Source organism: Bidens hawaiensis, unplaced genomic scaffold, assembly GCF_021521415.1.
Source record: "Bidens hawaiensis isolate Kalapana, Puna unplaced genomic scaffold, B.hawaiensis_p1.1 tig00006635_1, whole genome shotgun sequence".
Lineage (NCBI taxonomy): Eukaryota > Viridiplantae > Streptophyta > Magnoliopsida > Asterales > Asteraceae > Bidens > Bidens hawaiensis.
This window is the reverse complement of record NW_027491449.1, coordinates 1237024-1258155: the sequence shown is the minus strand read 5'-3', so window position 1 is coordinate 1258155 and position 21132 is coordinate 1237024. Positions and strand designations below refer to the sequence as shown.

The 21132-nt window shown below is 39.0% G+C and overlaps 1 protein-coding gene and 1 pseudogene across 2 annotated transcripts in view; one reads left to right on the top strand and one right to left on the bottom strand.

Annotated features, from left to right (window-relative positions):
* LOC143633251 (heat shock 70 kDa protein 17-like) overlaps positions 1 to 21132 on the top strand; it is a 152929-nt gene that overhangs the window by 83143 nt on the left and 48654 nt on the right. The gene's annotated exons all lie outside the window — the stretch shown is intronic.
* Positions 1452 to 19420, bottom strand: LOC143633253 (cytochrome P450 CYP72A219-like; annotated as a pseudogene). The gene is made up of 5 exons (XR_013153645.1): positions 19012 to 19420; positions 17413 to 17633; positions 17089 to 17330; positions 2078 to 2456; positions 1452 to 1956 (listed from the first exon to the last, which is right to left on the bottom strand). The product of XR_013153645.1 is annotated as a cytochrome P450 CYP72A219-like (transcript).

Genomic DNA, 21132 nt, shown 5'->3' with positions numbered 1-21132 from the left:
TAAATGTATGAAAGTTAGAACTTTAAACATGATTTGAGTTTCAAATTTTTTTTCAATGACATTTTTGAAAAAACTCAAAAGGTTTATGATTTGGTAAATTGACTATTTTCCCCTCGACTAGTAAAATTTCAGAATAGATATTGAACACTTACGACATGCCACCCCCATGCCTATCAATGCTTATAACATGTATCAAATTTGAAATATTTGCGTCAACGTTAACTTTTCCTTCAATGGTGATCAGAACGTTGTATGGGAAACACGTCATGCAAAACTATGCTCAAATGAAGCAAAATATTTATAAAATTGAATGGGTTAAAATGTTATTTTTTATGTTGTCAAATTTATCAAAATCTTTTTTATGGTTTAGCTTAGAGAAACATAATTCTTGAAGAACATTTGTCGTTATAATTTAATGTTCTCATTTCCTTATATGGGTTGTAAATTGATTAATATATGAATAAATGTAACACTCCTTCAGTATTTAGGCTGAGTGGTTATAACTATTATCGTATGACTATTGTATGAGAAGTCTTCTTCCTGAATTCTTTCAATTATACAAATATGATACTGACAATGAAAGTTTCAATAAGAGGAGCGCTCTCGGGCACGTTTTTGCACGTGAATTTTTTTATTAAGTTCAGTTTAAGAAAATCATTTTGTGATATAAGTAAAATCAATTTATAAACATATAGTATAGATGTAATATATTTTTTCATATACATTATGTAATTATTTTCTTTACTTGTAATTTTATAATTTGAATAATCTGTGTGTTACACGGGTTCTAAAACTAGTAAGTGAATATAAATGTATGTGATCATAAGTTTCTCGATTCAAATTGTGTTTTAAGTAATCCAGAAATAAAGAAGTATGTTTTTGACAATGCTGTTATACTCTACCAATGAAACTAATTTGTGTCGAAGTTGCAATGTAAAAATCGATTCTAATGCATATTGTTAAGCACTGATCCTGAATGCCCGGATCAAAGTTAACAACAAAGTTTGTTTGTGACTAGTAACTTAAACTATCATAAGTTTGTTGCAATTATATCAAATAACCATACATTAACCATGTCCTGGTCAATCTAGCAGCAGCAATATCACCGAAGGTAGTAACGAGTTGTTCATCAAGTGGTCAACGACGTACTTTCCTTTGACAAGTTAGCGACATAATTTTCATACCGAGAGTTAAATCAATCCTTATTAACAATAATTTTATTATACATTATGTGAAGTATCTTAACGATATATTAACCAACTCCTTTTGATAAGGTGCCAATATGCTTTGGCCTCAAAAGACAAACGTGAGCAATGTGTTTAATTATCAATTATCATGTGAGTTTGAATATATGTCCAAAACCAAAAGGTTTAAATCTTAATAGCGATATTATTATAAAATATTAATCATAATAATAATACTAATTAAAAGAAAATGGAGCATCTTATTTAAAAGTCATAAACCCATTAAATAGCAACACAAATTAAACAAGGAGCGTATAGATGCAACTGTTTTTAGCCACAATAACCATCAAAGCTCACTCAAAATCAGTTGAGCACCAAACTGGGGTTGCAAGGTGACAACACTATGTGGCGCATGCGAGTATGACGGCAAAAGCTCGAACGAGAAGTGTCTTAGAATCATAACAAGTGCGAGTTTTGCTTCTAACATAGCAAAATTTTGTCCAATGCATATACGTGGCCCTCCTCCGAACGGGAAATATGTAAGTTGTCCCTTTGTTGCCTTTGACACGCCTTCAGCAAATCTTTCTGGATTGAACTCGCTCACATCATCACCCCATATATCAATGTCATTATGTAACATCATGAGATGCAACATAATGTGTGACCCGGATGGTAATGTTAAGTTTCCTATTTTAGTTTTTTCATGAATAATCCGTCCTAGGACTTCAACTGGCGGATACAACCTAAGTACCTCGTGTAAAATCATATTAATCTACAAACCAAGGTTTAGTTTAGTATTAAAGCAAGCTTACTTATATGTTTATTATCGGTAGTTTTTATCGTTAACTAAACAAAGTTATACTCATATGTTCTTATCTCTCAAGAAGACTTACCGTTTTTAAATGACTTAATCCGTCCATATCTGGTTTTCTGTTTTCAAACACTTTTAATACTTCATCTCTAGCGCGATCTTGCCAATTCGTGTGTTGGCCCAACAAAATCATCGTCCAAACAAGCAAATTTGCAGTAGATTCTTGTCCTGCAAAGTAAAAGAGTTTACACTCTTCAATTACCTCGTCAATGCTAAGTCCAAAACTATTATTCCCTTGTTGCTTAATTTCATTGTCATTTGAATCCAACAATAAGCCCAGCAAATCTTCCTTCGCACTTTCTCCGGTTTCCTTTAATCGTTTATCAATGATTTTCTTTATCGAACTCTTCACTTCCCGATCAATCTCCATCATCCTTCTGTTACTTTTTTTAGGCAAAAATCTATAAAATCATACATAAAATGTTAATTTATGCTGATGACTCACTAGTAGCAACCCTAATATAGCAAGTGAACCCATTTGGATATTTTCTTCCTTTTTTCTATACCATCCATTTTAAGGTGTGGCCGTTTTGGTCATTACCCGTTTTTACCATAATCAAAATGATATTTGTTGAAACAAAGGAAATATTGAAACAAATAAAATATTTATTAAAAGTATTCAAGGGATCAGGAAGATCGACTCTCATTTACATCATATCCCATGTTTGTATGGTTAAATATATGGTTTTTATTGCCCCAAGAATTACAGCCATTGACAACTTGTTTACTTTAATTAACATCATTGTACAATAGTATAACTAGAGAGTTTTTTTTCTCTTGTAAATCATCTCGTGCAATACAATTTTCTTTTCAATTATCTATTGATAAGATGGTATCATAGCATGGTTTTTATTGACATGCTCATCATCAGCCACAACCCACAACCTGTCACCATGTCCGAATACGGTAACAGTGGCCTATCCTTACAACTCGTCAATTTTCTCAAACATGGGATTAATTCCCAACCAAAAAGCCCCAAACTTTCTAATAGCTTACAGATTAATCTCAAACTCAATAGCCATAATAATGCACTATGGACCTGAATGATTCGGGTTTCTATAGAAGGAAAATCAAATATTTAACCATACAAACATTTAAACTCAAATCCGCCAAATAAGAACGATGAAACCTACGGACAATGGGAACAAGACGACTTAGTCGTTTTTTCATGGCTAATACAGAGTATTGAACCGGTGCTCACAAGCAACCTAACCAAGTTCCCCACAACAAAGTTATTGTGGAATGTCTGGTGGTCACCTGCAGCAGTGGTAGAGACTAGAGACAAGCTGCAAACATTTAACCTTCACGTTAAAGCTAATGCCATAAAAAGAATGAAAATTCTCCTGATGATTTTTGGATTACACTACAAGGGATATGGGGTGAAATTGATCGAATCGATCCAAACCCCATAAAATGTCCAGAAGACATCCAAATATACTCCAAGATCAGGTCAGAACAGAAACTATCAATTCTTAAATGCCCTAGATCGAAAATATGACCCCGTGAAAAGGGAAATACTTTGGCTTCAACACCTCAAAACTGCGGAGGCGGCTTACGCGGCTGTCCGTTAAGAGGTCGCTCACCAGAATATTTTGGGAGCAACGTCTACTGATACAAGTGACATAGTAGCCGGTTTAAGCACCTCAGAAACAGCAGAAGTTGGGCTAGTATCAAAGAGTAATCATCGATTCGACGGGAAAAAATCAGACCATAAAGTAAAGAAGACATATATCGCCTTAAATGTGGTATGACAAAACATACCAAAGAACAATGCTTCAGGCTTGCCGGTTATCCCGGGTGGTGGTATGATGGTTACAAAAAGGGCGTTAAGACTACTGGATAGGAGACGGGTAAAGCTTCCTCTGCTGTGGGTAACAGTGAAGCCGCCAACATGAGTAATAATAATCGGAACCCCATTGGATCTGGGGGAGTAGCTATGGCGCACAATGAAGAAGAACATGGTGAATTTTCCACGACCACATGTATTGGGTTTGAGAGAGACATCTCGAAAGCCCACTTTATCTCCATTTTTATTGCAATTTACCATTTGAAGATTTAGAAATACCAAAAGCCACTCGTTTTGGTTACTTTATAAAAAAAGATTTCATGAATTGCAAAAACTACCGGAAGTCTAGTGGTTTGGTTTTTATGGCTCAATGTTATAATGAAAGAAAACAAGAATCATGGATACTTGATTGCGGGGCCACCGGTATCATGAGTTACAATTTATCAGATTTCACCACATCAACCTAGCCTACAAAATCATATATACAAGCGAAAAATGGAGAAATAATGAATGTGAAAAACGGGAGAACAATTGAAATTTATCCAACGCTGAAACTTTCTAATAGTCTCTACGTTCCCTCACTGTCACATAAACTCCTATCAATAAGTCATGTAACAAAATAGTTAAATTGTTCAGTCGTCATGCAACCCATATTTTGTATTTTACATGATATAAGGACGGGAGTGATCATTGGGCGTGACACTGAAAGACAAGGGTTGTATTACGTAGATGATGTGAATCAAATTGGTACCGCAATGCTTTCTCATGGAACGTGAAGCCTGGCTATGGCATAGAAGATTTGGGCATTCATCTACGGGTTGTTTGCATATTTTATTTCCTTCCAATTGTAAGACAAATTGTGAGACTTGTGTGTTAGCAAAAAGTAATCGAAATACCTTCAAACCGAATAAAACAAGGGTTGATTAACCTTTTTCATTAATCCACTCGAACGTATGGGTCCCGCTCAAATCATTAGGGGGACAAAACCTTCGTTTTTTTGTGACATTTGTGGATGATTGTACACGAATGATGTGGGTGTACCTATTAATGAATATTCTGAAGTCTTTTAAAAATTCAAGATATTTTACTCCATGATCCAAACTCAATTTCAGAAAAAAATTCAATTTTCTCGTCTAGATAATGGAAAGGAATTTGTAAACACCGATATGAAACATTTTTTCCAAACCAAAGGGATAATTCATCAAACCACCTGCACTCATACTCTAAAACAAAATGGTGTCGTGAAATGAAAGAACCGCATACTGTTAGAAATAACCAAATCACATGTTCCAAAGGTTTTTTGGGCCAGAAGCCCTTGCTACTGCAACTTATCTTCTTAACCGTCTTCCCACTCAAATGATAAAAACAAAAACCGCGTTACAAGTTCTTGAAACCATAAAACCTCCCTCCATTCTTACACTTGAACCCTGAATTTTTGGATACTGTTTTCGTCCACATACTTAAGTCTAGGGATGAGCTCGGGATGGTACCAGTACTGATTGTGACATCTGACCTGATCCGACCCGACCCAGGTACCCGTTTCTCTGACCCGATCTCTTTCTTTTATAATTTAATATTTATTTATACTTATATTTTACTTTTAATAATAATATATATTTTCCTTCCCGCCTCTCTCTCTTTCTTTCCGCCGTCCCGTCCCTCTTCTCTCTTTCCGCCTTCTGTTCCCTCTTGTCGCTGTCCCGCCCTTAAGCCTTGTTTCCTCTTTCTTCTAACTCTTTGCTTGTCTTTTGGTTCCTCCCGCTTAAGGATGTCTGCAGCTCCACGCGCCAGACTCCTTACATGGAAGCCTGCGTGAAGACATCTTGTTCCTGCGATGCGTGGAGAGAACTCTTCTCGCAGCGCGCTAAGAATGTATGTTCTTCCCGCAATGCGCTAAGAATGTATGTTCTTCCCGCGATGCGCTTAGAATTCTTGTTCTTCACGCAGCACGCGAAGGATTTGTGATTCTTCCCGCAGTGCGCTAAGGATTGTTGTGCCAGCCTTCGCGCTCGCGCACTCAGCCTTCCCGCGCTTAACCCTTGTATCTTCTGTTTAAATCTAGCCGTTTGCTTTTGTGTTGTCTTATCTTCTGTGCTGTTGACCTAACCTATCTAATGTCTGAATAGTTACTTTCGGCGCAGCATGCGTACCAACCCCCATTGGTTGGTAGAAAAAGTGACTGACATTATCTTTTGAGATCTGCTTTTGCCATGCTTGACCAGTACCTTTATCTGACCTGCCCATGCCTTTTTACTGTTCCCTGTCAGCTTTATCTTGCCCCCTGCAGCTGCCATATCTTTTGATATCTTTTGCTTTTGGAATCTTTTGCTTTTTGAGATCTTTTCCCCTTTTTTAGGATTGTGTTCCCTAGGGTTTCTCTATAAATAATAGCATTATTTTTCCTAACACATCACACACAAACACTTAATCTCTCCTGTTCTCTTGCTCCTTGCTCTCTGCCGTCTTCCTCTCTGCCTCCGTCGTCCTTCCTGTTCTTCCTGCTTTTCCGGTAATATATATTATAATTTACTTATTAATGATGCTAACTTATAATCAAGACTTAAAACAAATCATTAAAACAATAATCTTATTTATAGGTTAACTTGTGCTTGTTTAAAGTTGGTTCTTGCTTTATCTATCACCGCATCGTTTATCATGTGAGTTATCTCGTATCTAATCCCTTTTTATTTTAAATGCTTTGGGATGTTCATGTGTTCATACAAAACTTGAGTCTTAAACTTGTTTATGAACTTTAGTCGCGCAGTATCCCATGTGTTGAGGACGTTTACTTGGCTGTTTATTTGTATGTGTGTATCATTAACCGCTTTGTTCGGCCTATTCCGCAGTTCCGTTGGTACCATTAGTTGAACACGGGAGACCTATCGTTTACGGTTTTCTTTGTTTACACTTGCACAGATGTTTTCTCGTTTTTATGCTCAATTGGGAGCATGGATTGAACTATGATCTATGAACTATCTTAGGCTTGATCACAATCTGATTACACCCTTGTTAAACTCTAGACATACACGTGTTGCGCACAGATTTACTGTGATTATCTATGATTATCTATTAAACTTGATTTCTCACCAACACGCAAGTGTTTGACGTTTATTTTAACACATGTTCAGGTTTGCAGTAGCTGTTTTGGAGCTTGTGGACACGTAGGACGTTTTTACTTTTGGACCTAGAATTAAAATGTATCAAGACAAGTTAATGTTGTTTGAATGTTATAATTTATAATATATTGATTTATGTTTGATTTATGTTCTTTATTTTCCCCGCTGCGCGTGCGCGATAAAATGTGTATTAATAAATATTGACACCAATAGTGTCGCGAGTAATGAAGCAATATGTGGCGCCCCGATGTATAATCCGCCTTTGGTCGGGGTGTTACAGATTGGTATCAGAGCTCGTTGACTTTAGGATAGGTGGTTAGACGTAACGGCCTAGAATACCTAAGAGTCCCTTCTCGCGCATGAGAGAAATCTCATGTTTGCGCGCTTATTGTTAATTACTCGTTATTTATGAATATGCTCGCGCTTGCGCAGTATATGATTTTATTCCGCGATATTTCGACTTTTGTTGAATTTCGATTTTTATTGATTTTACTTACATATTCGTTTGTTGGGGTTGAAAATCCGAAAAGTCATGGTGATACATGAATAGTTGATTTTCAATTTCCATTTACGATTATGTTCTGAGGTTGGAGACTTGAAAAGTCATGGTGATACATGAATTGTCAACCTCCAATACTCATTTTCTTGTATATTTTATATTGAAGATTGGAAAGTCATGGTGATACATGAATCGTCAATCTCCTATACTCGTTTACTAGCTATTTTAAATTGAGAACTCGGAAAGTCACGGTGATACGTGAATTGTCGGTTCTTGATTCGAATTTGTTACCTTTATTAAGTCTGCATTTAGGATCATTTATTTTACTTTAACTCTTGATAGTATCTAACTCCGTGAAACCAAGCTTTATAAGATTAAAACTTTGCGCTAAAACCAAGATATTAACTAAAATTAAAATTTTTATAGAATGCCTCCGCTATCGCGCCGATTTCAGAGAAGAGAAGCCTCGCGCATGCGTAGACAGCAACGTTCCCAGGAAATGGCCGCCGCAATAGCCCAAGCTTTGAGCCAAAACAATGCTAATACCTCCAGTTATAACATTAAGTCCTTTAATGCGGGTAACCCTCCGAAGTTCACAGGTCTTGAAGGAGCCACCGTGATGCTCCAATGGCTTGAGAAGATTGAAAACACTTTCCTCCATACCCGATGCCCCTCAGAAAGACGAACCCTATATGCTTCCAGTGTCCTGGAATCCAGAGCGCTTACATGGTGGAATGGAGTAGCTCATGCGCGTGGCGCAGAGGCTGCTTCTAGCATGACATGGGAGGAATTCAAGGAAATTCTTACGCGAGAATTCTGCCCTCCCAACGAAATTAAGCGCCTGGAGGAAGAATTCTGGAACTTGAAGCAATACAGCGGTGAAGCGCGTGAGTACGCGACGCGCTTCCACGAGCTAAGCTTACTGGTCCCTCACCTTGTTACCCCTTCCCGCCGAGCCATCGAGAAATTTCTTGGGGGTCTCCCCATGGAAATTCAAGATTCTGTATGGGCCAGAAACCCAGTTACCCTCTCTGACGCCATCGAATTGGCCGCTGTGCTCAGCGACAACCATGTCAGAGCAGGAACCCTGTTCCTGCGGGGAACTGAGAAGACCAAACCCACCAAGACTGTCCCTGAACCAACAGAAACCAAACCAGAACCCTCAAACCATAACCAGAAACGTAGGCGCAGACAAGCCTATGCGCTTACCAACCCGCCCATTGTCCAGCAACCCGCTTACCAGCCTCTAGCATACGCCCCTCAACCTCTGTCAGCCTACCCAACACCTCCTATAGGCCACAACTATGCCTTAACCAATCCAGCACTTCCTGCCCCGCCAACTAAGAAACCTTACACAGGAAACCAACCCTTTTGCCCAACCTGTAGACTTCATCACCCACCTCAAGTCCCGTGTCGACAATGTAACCGATGTGGCCGCGTAGGTCACTCCGTTGAGTACTGTAGAACCCCTCCCTCCAATCCGATTGCGCCAACACCACCAGCCTACCCGCAGAACCCACAGCCAACTTACCAAAACCCACGACCCAGATCGTGCTTTAACTGCGGTGATCCAAGTCATTTCCGGAACGCGTGCCCAAGGCTACAAGTTCAGATTACTCAAGCGAATCCGGTGAACCAAATTTCGAACCAAGTGACGCGTGGCCGAGCTTTTAACATAACCGCGCACCAAGCGCAAGCGAATAACGACGTAGTTAATGGTACATTTTTGCTTAACGGATTTTATGCATCTATGCTTTTTGATACTGGCGCCGATCGAAGTTTTATCTCTCGCGCCTTCGAGCAGAAGCTTGCGCGACCGCGCGATGACTTAAAAGAAGATTTTTCAGTTGAATTGGCTAATGGCGAAACTGTTTTAATAAACTCGGTAATTAAAGATTGCACGCTTAACCTTAACGAAAACGATTTTCTGATCGACCTCATCCCTATGCCTCTTGGAAGCTTTGATGTTATTATTGGTATGGACTGGCTCTCGAAGAATCGCGCCGAAGTTATTTGCGCCAAGAAGTTGATTCGCATTCCTCGAGAAAATGGTGATCTTCATATCTACGGCGAAAAACCCTCCAGTGGTCTTAAACTTATGTCTTGCGCCGAAGCCCAAAGACTCATGCGGAAGAAGTGTATTGCATTTCTAGCCCATGTGGTTAAGCCTGCTGAAGAGAAGAAGCTTCGCGATATCCCTGTTGTGCGTGATTTCCCTGAAGTTTTTCCTGATGATCTTCCTGGTATCCCTCCCGCTCGTGAAGTCGAGTTCCGTATTGATCTTGTCCCTGGTGCTTCCCCCGTAGCTAAATCTCCTTACCGTCTTGCACCCGCTGAGATGCAAGAATTGGCAAGCCAACTTCAAGAGTTGACTGCTAAAGGATTCATTCGCCCTAGCTCTTCGCCCTGGGGTGCTCCGGTGTTGTTCGTTAAAAAGAAAGATGGATCGTTTCGCATGTGTATTGATTACCGCGAGTTGAACAAACTCACCATTAAAAACCGGTATCCCTTACCGCGTATTGACGACCTCTTTGATCAACTCCAAGGTGCCTCCTGTTTCTCGAAGATCGATCTCCGTTCTGGTTATCATCAGTTGCGTATCCGCGATGAAGATGTTCCGAAGACTGCTTTTCGAACTCGTTATGGCCATTTTGAATTCTTGGTCATGTCCTTCGGTCTAACCAACGCACCCGCCGTTTTCATGGATCTTATGAATCGGGTGTGTAGGCCTTTCTTGGATAAATTCGTGATCGTGTTTATCGATGATGTTCTGGTGTATTCTAAGACCAAGGCCGAACATGAGCAACATCTCCGGTTGGTGTTGCAAAAGCTTAAAGCTGAGCAACTCTATGCTAAGCTTTCCAAGTGTGAATTTTGGTCTGATGAAGTACAGTTTCTTGGTCATGTTGTAAACAAGATGGGTATTCATGTCGACCCATCCAAGATTGAAGCAATCAAGAACTGGATTACGCCATCCTCTCCTTCTGAGATCCGTTCCTTTCTGGGCTTAGCTGGTTATTACCGGCGTTTCATTTCGAACTTCTCAAAGATCGCTTTGCCTTTAACGGCTCTGACGCACAAAGGTAAACCGTATATTTGGGGCTCGAAGCAAGAAGAAGCCTTTCTGACGCTCAAGCATTTGTTGTGTGAAGCTCCTGTCCTTGCGCTACCTGAGGGTAATGATGATTTTGTCGTGTATTGCGATGCATCCAACCAAGGTCTCGGTTGTGTTCTTATGCAACGAGGCAAGGTTATCGCTTACGCATCGAGGCAACTCAAGGTTCATGAAAAGAATTATACAACTCACGACCTCGAACTTGGTGCAGTTGTTTTTGCCTTGAAGATCTGGAGACACTACCTTTATGGTACTAAGTGTATCCTCTACACTGACCATAAAAGCCTTCAGCATATCTTTGATCAAAAGGAACTTAACATGAGGCAACGCCGATGGAACGAACTCATCAGCGATTACGATTGTGAGATCCGGTATCATCCTGGTAAGGCTAATGTGGTAGCCGATGCGCTCAGCCGAAAACCCTGCCAACTTAACTGTATCTTGCCGCGCACCCAGCTTCACTTCGCGCCGATTCAAAGCAACCTTGAATCGCGTATTCGTGACGCGCAGCGCGCATCCATCAGTAATGGTAACCTTCGCGCCGAGTTAGCGTGTGGCGCGGAAGCGCACTTTGTCCCTAATCTGAGTGGAATTCTCTGCTATCTCAATCGCATCTGGATTCCCTTTGATGAGAATCTTCGCGCAGATATCCTGAGTGAAGCGCACAAATCTCGGTATTCTATTCATCCCGGCGCTGATAAGATGTACAAGGATTTGCGCATAACTTATTGGTGGCCCGGTATGAAAAAGGATATTGCTGTGTTCATAGCTAAGTGCCTGACTTGTTCTAAAGTTAAAGCTGAACACCAACGCCCATCTGGTTTGCTCGAACAACCAGAAATTCCTACGTGGAAATGGGAAGGTATAGCGATGGACTTTATTACCAAGTTACCTTTGACAGCAAGCAAGCATGATAGCATTTGGGTAATAGTGGATCGATTGACTAAATCTGCTCACTTTCTGCCCATTCGTGAAAACTACCGTGTTGAGCATCTCGCGCAGCTTTATGTCAAGGAAATCGTCTGCCGCCATGGTACTCCTTTGAGCATCATATCCGATCGCGATGGCCGTTTTATATCTCGCTTTTGGAAATCTCTCCAATCTGCGCTAGGAACTCGCTTGGACATGAGTACTGCATATCATCCTCAGACTGACGGACAGTCTGAGCGAACTATTCAAACTCTTGAGGATATGCTCCGATCTTGTGTTCTTGATTTTGGAGGTAATTGGGATTCACACCTGCCTTTGATCGAGTTCTCTTATAATAACAGCTATCATTCCAGTATCGGTATGGCCCCATTTGAAGCACTTTACGGTCGTAAGTGCCGCTCCCCGATTTGTTGGAGCGAAGTGGGTGAAACTCAAATCACAGGACCCGAACTTGTTCAAGAGACAACCGATAAAATCGCCAAGATCCGTGATCATTTGCTGACTGCCAGAAGCCGACAGAAGAGTTACGCAGATCGTAGGCGAAAGCCTCTCGAATTTCAAGTTGGTGATCTTGTTCTCCTCAAAGTGTCGCCTTGGAAAGGTGTTGTCCGCTTTGGGAAGAAGGGTAAGCTTGCTCCTCGTTATGTTGGTCCATTCAAGATTCTCGCGCGTGTGGGAAAAGTTGCCTACAGACTTGACCTGCCGCTCGCGCTCAGTAATGTGCATCCAACGTTCCATGTTTCCAATCTCAAGAAGTGTCTAGCTGACGAGAACTTTCACATTCCACTTGATGAAGTTCAGGTTGATGAAACCATGCATTTCATTGAGAAGCCTGTTGAGATTATGGATCGCGAGGTTAAGCAAACCAAGCGCAGTCGTATCCCTATCGTGAAAGTTCGTTGGGAGTCCAAGCGCGGAGCCGAGTTTACATGGGAAAGGGAAGATCAAATGAAGATCAAGTACCCGCACCTGTTCTCTGCGCAACCTACTTCGAGATAAATTTCGGGACGAAATTTCTTAAAGTAGGGGAGACTGTGACATCTGACCTGATCCGACCCGACCCAGGTACCCGTTTCTCTGACCCGATCTCTTTCTTTTATAATTTAATATTTATTTATACTTATATTTTACTTTTAATAATAATATATATTTTCCTTCCCGCCTCTCTCTCTTTCTTTCCGCCGTCCCGTCCCTCTTCTCTCTTTCCGCCTTCTGTTCCCTCTTGTCGCTGTCCCGCCCTTAAGCCTTGTTTCCTCTTTCTTCTAACTCTTTGCTTGTCCTTTGGTTCCTCCCGCTTAAGGATGTCTGCAGCTCCACGCGCCAGACTCCTTACATGGAAGCCTGCGTGAAGACATCTTGTTCCTGCGATGCGTGGAGAGAACTCTTCTCGCAGCGCGCTAAGAATGTATGTTCTTCCCGCAATGCGCTAAGAATGTATGTTCTTCCCGCGATGCGCTTAGAATTCTTGTTCTTCACGCAGCACGCGAAGGATTTGTGATTCTTCCCGCAGTGCGCTAAGGATTGTTGTGCCAGCCTTCGCGCTCGCGCACTCAGCCTTCCCGCGCTTAACCCTTGTATCTTCTGTTTAAATCTAGCCGTTTGCTTTTGTGTTGTCTTATCTTCTGTGCTGTTGACCTAACCTATCTAATGTCTGAATAGTTACTTTCGGCGCAGCATGCGTACCAACCCCCATTGGTTGGTAGAAAAAGTGACTGACATTATCTTTTGAGATCTGCTTTTGCCATGCTTGACCAGTACCTTTATCTGACCTGCCCATGCCTTTTTACTGTTCCCTGTCAGCTTTATCTTGCCCCCTGCAGCTGCCATATCTTTTGATATCTTTTGCTTTTGGAATCTTTTGCTTTTTGAGATCTTTTCCCCTTTTTTAGGATTGTGTTCCCTAGGGTTTCTCTATAAATAATAGCATTATTTTTCCTAACACATCACACACAAACACTTAATCTCTCCTGTTCTCTTGCTCCTTGCTCTCTGCCGTCTTCCTCTCTGCCTCCGTCGTCCTTCCTGTTCTTCCTGCTTTTCCGGTAATATATATTATAATTTACTTATTAATGATGCTAACTTATAATCAAGACTTAAAACAAATCATTAAAACAATAATCTTATTTATAGGTTAACTTGTGCTTGTTTAAAGTTGGTTCTTGCTTTATCTATCACCGCATCGTTTATCATGTGAGTTATCTCGTATCTAATCCCTTTTTATTTTAAATGCTTTGGGATGTTCATGTGTTCATACAAAACTTGAGTCTTAAACTTGTTTATGAACTTTAGTCGCGCAGTATCCCATGTGTTGAGGACGTTTACTTGGCTGTTTATTTGTATGTGTGTATCATTAACCGCTTTGTTCGGCCTATTCCGCAGTTCCGTTGGTACCATTAGTTGAACACGGGAGACCTATCGTTTACGGTTTTCTTTGTTTACACTTGCACAGATGTTTTCTCGTTTTTATGCTCAATTGGGAGCATGGATTGAACTATGATCTATGAACTATCTTAGGCTTGATCACAATCTGATTACACCCTTGTTAAACTCTAGACATACACGTGTTGCGCGCAGATTTACTGTGATTATCTATGATTATCTATTAAACTTGATTTCTCACCAACACGCAAGTGTTTGACGTTTATTTTAACACATGTTCAGGTTTGCAGTAGCTGTTTTGGAGCTTGTGGACACGTAGGACGTTTTTACTTTTGGACCTAGAATTAAAATGTATCAAGACAAGTTAATGTTGTTTGAATGTTATAATTTATAATATATTGATTTATGTTTGATTTATGTTCTTTATTTTCCCCGCTGCGCGTGCGCGATAAAATGTGTATTAATAAATATTGACACCAATAGTGTCGCGAGTAATGAAGCAATATGTGGCGCCCCGATGTATAATCCGCCTTTGGTCGGGGTGTTACACTGATCGGCACCGAAATGTTCGGTTCGGTACCAGTATTTTGTGCGAAATTCAGAAAATATCGGTACCGATACTGAAACCTAAAACTTTGGTATCGATTCGGTACCGACGGTACGATACTGAATTTGGTACCGGTAGTGAAAATGTTCATCTATACTTAAGTCTATCAGAACTAAACTAGATTCATGTGTTGAAAAATGTGTCAATTTGTTGGGTATGGAATAAATCAAAAGGGGTATCAATGCTACAATCCAAAAACTCGGCACATGTTCATCACTATGACTGTGATTTTCTTGATGCAGAGTTAATTATGCCCCGGGCACAATGGTTGGGGGGGGGGGGGTTGAATGTCTTGATACATTAAGTTGGTTAAGATATCTGACATATGAAAAAGGGAGAAGCCACCAAAATGAGTCTCATCCCTCCACACGAACAGAAGACCCGAATATCAGTGTCACCCAAGAAACTGCTCCTAACCTGATAACCGAGGTAAGTAATAGCCCACATGATCCTATTACTCTACATGATATTTTTGAAATCCATGAAAAATTATTAACGAAAAAATAGAAGAAGATGATAGTATACAGTATCATGAAAATTCTCCCATATATGAAGACACGACATGAAGATATGAGTTGCCATGCAAAACAAATCGAGGAGTCCCACCTAAAATATATTCTCTAGAAAAGGTGTCTCGGGGAAGTAGATACCCTATAACTAACATACCAAAGGAAATTTATCCATGGAGGCCAAGGATTTCACCTAATCTTTGTATGTTAAAGAAATTCCTACCAATACAGAACAAGCCTTGAAATCAAAGCACTGGAAAGGCGCAATGGAAGATGAGATAAGAGCTTTGATAAAAAAAAAACAACATATGGGAAAATTGTGTCTTGCCATCAGGGAAGAAAGTGGTTGGTTGTCGTTGGGTCTATAAAATTAAATACAAACCCAATGGTAAAATTGAAGGATACCAACCTAGGTTGGTAGCTAAAGGCTATACTCAAACGTACATGATTGATTACTCTGAAACTTTTACTCCGGTCACAAAGATTAATATGATCAGAGTTCTTTTTTCCGTAGGTGTAAATAAAGAATGGCCACTTCACCAGTTTGATTAAAAAATGCTTTCTTACATGGAGAGCTAAAAGAAGAAGTTTATATGGAAGCTCCACATGGATTGAAAAATAACTTTGGGAAAGAGAAGTATGTCGTCTAAAAAACATCCCTTTTCGGCTTAGAAAAGTCCCCTAAAGCATGGCTTGGCAGGTTCACCTTAGCCATGAATAACTATGGATTCAAGCAAAGTAACACCTATCATACACTATTTTTCAAACATAGAAATGGCCTCATAACCTGTCTAATAATTTACGTCGATGATATGATTATTACAGGTAATGACCATGAAGAAATGGCTAGACTAAAGAAGAGTTTGTTTACAGATTTTAAAATGAAAGACCTAGGGAGGCTTGATTTCTTTGAATTGAAGTTCTAAGATCTAAGATTGAAACAGGGAATCTTCATGTGTCAATAGAAGTATGCTCTCGAGTTACTTGCAAAAGTTGGTATGATCGATTGCAAACCAGCAGATACTCCTATGGTTGTGAATCAAAAGCTTTATATGGAAGAAAATGCAAAATAAGCGGACAAAAGAAGATATCAACGAATGGTAGGAAAATTGATATATCTCACACACACCCGACCCGATATACTGCTATAGCATATGTTGTAGAAGTGGTAAGTCATTTTATGCATCAACCCCAGAGTGCTCGTATGGAAGCAGTCTTATGAATTTTGAGATATCTTAAAGGGACAGTTGGCTATGGAGTCTTGTTAAAACCTAATGGGCATCCAGAAACTCAATTGTATACCGATGCAAATTGGGCAGGAGATAAGGGCAATCAAATGTCAACATCAGGATACTTTACCTTGGTTAGTGGAAATATCGTTACTTGGAGAAGCAAAAAAAACAATAGGTAGTGGCTTTTTCAAGTGTTGAAGTTGAATTTAGAGGTATAAACAGGGGGTTAACTGAAGTACTATGGGTACGAAGGCTCTTAACTAAGATCGGGTATCCACCACAAGAAACTAGTTAGATTATATGTGATAATAAAGCAGCCATCCAAATTTCAGAAAACCCAGTACAACACAATCGAACGAAACACATAGAGGTAGATCGAAACTTCATTAAAGAAAAGTTGGAAGAAAATATCATCGCACTACCATTTGTTTGGTCAGAAAACCAACTTTCTGGTATTTTAACAAAATCCGTTAGTGAAAGAATCCTACACAAGTGTCAAGACGAGTTGAATTTTGGAAATCCATCTATTCAACTTGAGGGAGAGTGTTGAAACAAAGGAAATCTTGAAACAGATAAAATATTTATTTAAATGTTTCAAGTATTGGCTCTCATTTACATCATATATCATGTTTGTAGGGCTATATTGTTTCTATTGTCCTAATTATAGCCATTGATAGCTTGTTTACTTTAATTAACATCATTGTACAATAGTATAACTTGAGGGTTTTCTTTTTCTTTTAAATCATCTCGTGCAATACAATTTTCCTTTTAATACAATTTTATTTTCAATTATCTCTTGATAAGAATACTTTATGAAAACAACCCAACACGTTTCATTGTCAGGCTTAATATATACTCACCGGGATCCTGGAATATACATAGACTGTCTGACTTTCATAACTAGCTTTGTTAGTTCGAGTTGAAGTTGAAATATCTTCCTTCCTTCTTCATAGCTGCTACCAAACGCCGTACGTGAAATAACATCACTAGTCATTGTTTGGAAATGAGGATAAACATCAACTTCACATGATCTTCCTTTTGTCATCCCTTCCCATTTGCTAATCATCTCACTACAACTAATGTGAAAGGCTGGTAACATAAGCTACAACAAAAAAAACATGCATTAGAATCAAAGGTTGGTTTTCCATTAGTTTATCTAAACATAAACAACCCGTAGATGGAACCTTGAGTTTCTCAACATGAAATGCAGGGTTGATGATCTTTCTATGTTTGACCCATTGATCCCCGTTCGCATGTACAACACCTTCTGCTAGAATCCTTGCTAATGGATTCCCTCCTTTTGGCTTCTGAAATTGATTATAATCAGCCAATATTTGTTTTATTAATGGAGGTTTTGTTAAGTGCACCACAGGGTGTGGTCCCATCCAGGTAAAGAATGTGCTGCCTGTATGGCAACAATGAATTACATGTGCACATATAAATTAATGCATGATATATATTCGAAGATAGATATACTAAACTACACAATATCTAATTTGTATTTTGCAGTATTTATGTGACTAAATTTTCAACTAATAGGGAATTAATTAAACATTGTATTTTTTAAAAGCTTGATCTTTACTGGTAGAGTAGATATACCATATGTAAAAGCTTAAGTTCTGAGTCAAGAGTAATTTTTAAAAGCTTAATCTTGGTTCAAACTTGTTATTCATATTGATTCGGAGCATAAATTTTACGTATTCTTGAACTACGGTAATTATTAGTGCGCTGCATTTAGTATAACTACTCTAGTTATTTTTATGTTTCTCTATTATAATTAAAAACTGCATGCTTGTAATGATCAATATATCTAGCATTACATTTATAATATAGGAGATATATGAAAATGTTTATTAGGTGTTAAGGGTAATGAAATCGAAGGTGGTGTGTGATATATCCGTTGAGAGAGATCAATGTTAACGGAAGTCAAAAGCCGGTGAATTGGAAGTAGTATTTTTATGTATTTTTTTAATAAATACGTATTGTTTAATTATATTTTTTAGTATTATAAACTAACGACGTTTGGGCAAAATTATTAGATTTGTTTTTTTTTGGGCAAAATTGTTTTCTTTAGTTTTGTTTATACTATACGAACGTAACCGACATAGATTGAATTCGCGACGATACATTGCCGTAACACTCGGGTTTAACAAAGCTCAGATTTTACCAATACTTTCTTATTAAGTTATTGGCCGTTATTTCTTCATACACCCTATGACCCCGGTTTTCTTTTTAATTTTTTTTGGGGGGGGGGGGGGGGTGTTAGTTTTTTTTGGTTTTTTTTGTTGGCAAAATTGTTTTCTTTAGTTTTGTTTATACTATACGAACGTAACCGACATAGATCGAATTCGCGACGACACATTGCCGTAACACTCGGGTTTAACAAAGCTCAGATTTTACCAATGCTCGGATTTTACCAACACCTAAGTTTTACACACGTATTGAATATGAGATACCGACCGAATTCATGTTGATTTGTCACCGTACGTTCGGGTTTTACCAATGCTCGGGTTTATCGACAATACTCGGGTTTACCAACACCAGTATTTTACCGACCGAACAAACGTAGTTTTAAATATTTTGAACATTTTTTATATGTTGATTTGAAGAATTTGTAATTCAGCTAACGATTGTAAGTGATACCAATCAAATTCGCGTCGACTCACCGTCGCAACAGTTGTGTTTTACCAACTGAATTCGTCGGTGGTTATTTTTAATTATTTTTAATTATCAATACAAAATGGAAAGGAAATGGGAACGCTGGAAAGAAAGCTGACCCTTACCATAAATGTTCGCAGAGGTATAGAAAAACGGCATGACACGTGGAACAAGGCTGTCGTTGAGTTTGATGGGTTTAAGTTTGGCCTGACTTGTCATCTTCACTATCTCTTTCATGTCTCCGAACAATAACCGGTAACGAGTTCCGTTCAACCCTTGCTCTCTAAGACTCTTCTCTATCGCCTTCGGCCGTAACCAAACCCAATTCAAGAGTTCCACCCGTATATTGCCAACACCAACGCCACCGCAACACCAAAACACACAGCACTCATCATCACTTCCATTTTGAAACTCCTGCTTGAGTTTAATTAAGTTGGACTAAATATAGGAGGTGCTATTTATTGATGAGTAAGTTTCACTAAAGTCCCTCATGTTGGTGTTATTACGGTTTTGATACATAAATTGGGAAAATGTATTCACGAGTCTGTGAATATGAAAGGACTGAAGACTGAAGTTGATAAGTGAGTTTAGTTTAGGTTTCTAGTTGTAAAAAGTGGCGGAGTCAGAAATATTTTTTTGTGTGTTCGGTATTTTCCGGTGCTTGATATTCAAATAAATAAAATGAATATCATTATCATAACAAAAGTGCATCATCAACATTTAATAAAATACAAAGTAGTTTTAAATAAAAAAGAAATTACATATTATAGTTTTTTCTTACGGGTTTTCATGTTTTCAAAACAATTCATAACATGTTCAATCCTGACTTAAATTAACATACAAAGTAGTTTTAAATATAAAAGAAATTATAAAATATAATTTTTCCTTACGGGTTTTCATGTTTTGAAAACAATTCATAACATCTTCAATCGTAACTTCAAAATAGAACTCATTTTCAAGCGAACCCAAATCGTAACACATACTTCTGCCCTCGAATATAAAGCTCGAGTAGAGGCTTTGGTTATATGATCAATAAAGATTAATTATTGTAACGAATTTTACTTTAATTTTCTTTCTTTGTAAGGCCATCCTCTATGGGCGGTTTAAGGGCAATATCCCCTTGGAGCACCGCCGAGGGGCGACTTGTAACATCCCGAAATTTCTAAAATAATATTTAATATATTATTTGCGTCAGGTGAAATAAATGAGTTAGTGGAATAATAATAATAATAATAATAATATATGAAAGAGTAAGTAGGATAATTAGTTATGGATCAAAAGGAAAGATGGGCCTAAGGTCCATGGGCTTAAGGGAGTATAAATACCCTCTTAAACCCTAATCCTTTCCATTTCCATCCATATTTTCCATCTTATTCTCTCTACACCTCCAAAACACACACAAACCCTTCCATTTCGGCCGCAAGCAAGAACAAGAAACCGAGATCAAAATCAAACCTTTCATTGATAGATCTTTGGGGATACAAGTTAGATACAAGGTCAAGGTTCATAACTAAAGCTAGTCGTAACCTAGAACCGTCAAAAAGGTATGTTCTTGGTCTTAAAGCTTACGTTTTTATGAACAGATAGCCATGAAACTTGAACATAGATCGGGTCTAGATAAAACACATAGTTAACAACTTGATGATTAAAATGGACGTAATATACTCATGGCTATATACGGTTCACCAATAAAACCCTAGATCTAGTAAAGGACGTTTTATGGCTAAAGGTCCGAGCTTTATGCTAGAAACGGAATAGATCTTGATGATGGAATGATAGCGGGTGTTAAAACAGTTAGGGAAAATGGGAAATAGGTGGTTAAAAGGGTGATTATGGATCGATAACTGATTAAATGAGCCTAGAATGGGATTAAGGATAGAAAACAGGGGTTGAGAGCATCAGACATGGGTCCTCGACGACCTGAGCGTGCCTTGGGTTCTCGGTCAACACGGGAACTCAGTCAAAATGGGTTCTCGGTCAACGAGAGTTCTCGGCCAACGAGAGTTCTCGGTGACCAAGGGTTCTTGGTCAGATAGAGATCTCAGTGACCATGTGTTCTCGGCCGAAACATAGGTTCTTAGTCAAAGACAGGGTTCTCTGTCAGGCCAGAGTTCTCGGCCAGAAAAAGTTCTCTGCCAGGATATGTTTCCGTTTGGCCTTGGGCTTGAACCCAATTGGGCCAGATAGTGGATAATTGGGCCTGATTTAAATAAGCCCAACTTAGAAAATAATTTAAAATCCTAATG